Source organism: Silene latifolia, chromosome 6 (assembly GCF_048544455.1).
Source record: "Silene latifolia isolate original U9 population chromosome 6, ASM4854445v1, whole genome shotgun sequence".
NCBI classification, from domain to species: Eukaryota; Viridiplantae; Streptophyta; class Magnoliopsida; order Caryophyllales; family Caryophyllaceae; genus Silene; species Silene latifolia.
Genome location: NC_133531.1, coordinates 130404498 through 130406994, shown reverse-complemented (window position 1 = coordinate 130406994; position 2497 = coordinate 130404498). Strand labels below are relative to the sequence as shown.

At 43.3% G+C, this 2497-nt stretch overlaps 1 non-coding gene across 1 annotated transcript; it reads left to right on the top strand.

Annotated features, from left to right (window-relative positions):
• Positions 1–2000: 2000 nt before the first annotated feature.
• On the top strand, positions 2001–2109 carry LOC141588851 (small nucleolar RNA R71). Its single transcript, XR_012519820.1, has one exon. It is a non-coding gene; the product is annotated as a small nucleolar RNA R71 (small nucleolar RNA).
• Positions 2110–2497: the final 388 nt, after the last annotated feature.

The following is a 2497-nucleotide window of genomic DNA, read 5'->3' as shown; positions in this document are numbered from 1 at the left end:
CTTCCCCGTTTTTCTTAAGTACACACATCAAAGCAGCATACCGGGTCATCATTAAGCTTAGCACTAACTATAGGGTAGTGCTTTGCTCCGTATCATCTAGGAAAACATACTTAAGATTAGGAGGAAGTGGCTTACGCTCTGGCACCTTTACCTCTACAGCATAGTCAGAATCAGCTTCAATGGTGTAGCAAGTGTTTACCAAATTATCGTTGGACAGGCTTAAAAGCATCTCATCTTCTTCCTCATTGAGCTCGTAGCTCTCCATTGAGGCTACCAAAGCATCTGGCTCCTCAGCATTCTCCACTGTATTACCTGCACACTCATTTAAACGGGTTAGATCAGCTAAGGGATCCTTGGCTAAGGATTCCCTCCAATTACAAGTAACAGCCCTGTCAACAATATCAATGGAGTAACACGTATCATCGTCAGTAGTCGCCTTGTGAGCAAGGCTGAACTCAATTGTGTCTTCTCCTACCTCTAAGGTGATGGTTCTGCGTTTTACATATATTACAGCCCCAGCTGTATGTAGAAACGGTCTACCTAAAATAATAGGTATCTGACTGTCCTCTGCAATGTCCAAAGCAACGAAATCGACATGAATAAAAAACTTACCCACTCGAACGGGTACATCCTCTAGAACTCCTATAGGTCTCTGACTCGATCTATTTGCCATTTGAACGGTAATATCAGTCACTTTAAGTCTACCAATATTTAACCTTTCGCAAACAGAATAAGGCATGACACTGACACTGGCCCCTAAATCACAAAGGGCCTTTCCGATTACGTGGTTACCTATAGTGCAAGGAATTGAAAAACTACCCGGGTCCTTTAATTTAGGTGGCACATTAATTTGCGAAAGAGCATTACACTCTTCCACAAAAGCAACATTACCATCATCACGAAAATTTCTCTTACGATTTAAAATATCTTTCATAAATTTAGCGTAAGAGGGTACCTGGGTAATTAAATCAGTGAAAGGAACCGTGACCTCGAGATTCTGGACCATCTCCAGAAACTTACCAAACTTACGCTCCAGCTTAGTAGCCTTCAAACGCTCCGGATACGGGACTGCAACACTGGCCGTAGGATCAGTAACCTTCGGCTTTCGTAGGTTTAAAACCCCCGTCAAATCATCAATGAGTGAAGAATCATGCGAACTAGTTGACGGATTTGCATCTTGTACTGGGAGGTCAGTCGATCGACTGACATTAGTGGTCGATCAACCAACTTGGTCAAGGCGTGAATGGGTTCCTATTCGAAATTGATTTCGTCGGGGTGACTTTCGATCGATCGAGAAATGTTGGTCGATCGATCACAGGTGCTTTGGTGTGAATAGTTTCTGACCAGAAACTTTGTTATCTGACACTTCAGTCGATCGACTGACAATGTTGGTCGATCGACTAGAAGTACTGGTAATTGAGCTCGTTTTTGCACCAGAATTTAAACGAGCTTCTTCATCATTCCCCGGGTCTTCCTTTGGCTTGTCGGGACTTTCATAAGAGAGGTCACTTTTGAGATTAATGGCATTAATCGTTTCAATTGGCCCTTCTTGTTTACTTGAAGAATTGGCAACTTGCTTAGCCTCTATATTCTCCAACTGCTTCACAAAATTCGTTGAGGACTCAATCCCGGCTGCTTCCATATTCGCCACTTGAACCAATAGGAGTTGAACCATTTCTCTCAACTTCTCGATCTCATCTGAGTTATGAACGGGAATTTCAACTTTCTCCTTGGAAGCTTCAGAAATCTCGAGCCTCTCGAGACGGGTAGTGATAGAAGTGATGAGTGTCACAACGGTACTCATTTCATCACTTTGCTTTCGTGACTTCCCACGTGAACTTCCAAACTCAGCTCTATGGACTTCCATCTCCTCAATAGTGTTCCAACCTTTATTTTGACCGGTATTGTTTTGGAACCTACCATTAGCAGCTGCATCCAGGATGACCTTGTAATCATCATATAGAGCATTATAGAATACATTGCAAAGATACCACTGCTGAAAACCGTGGTGAGGGACTGACCGAACCAAGTTCTTGAAACGTCCCCATGCTTCACAAAATTCCTCATCATCACCTTGCTGGAAGTTAGAAATTTTACTTCTCAAAGCATCAGTCTTTGCAAGTGGGAAGTATTTTTTATAGAAGGCCAATGCGAGGGATGTCCAATCTGTGACTCCAGCTGCTACCCTATCAAGGTAGCGGTACCAATATCGCGCCGAATCCTTCAAGGAGTATAAGAACATCAGCCCCTTCACTTCATCCTGAGTCACCCCAGCTGGTATAGGTATAGAACAGCCGTAGTCCGTGAAAATTTCCATATGCTTCAAGGGGTCCTCATCTGGTAGACCAGCAAACTGATTTCGCTCCACTAAATCGATATAAGAGGAACGAAACTCGAATTTACCGGTAGTTGGGGTAGGTAACTGGTACCCCTTTGGAAGGTGGTGCTCCTTTGGCTGTAGATTATCATATATAGTAGCCATAATTGCCAGAATGAG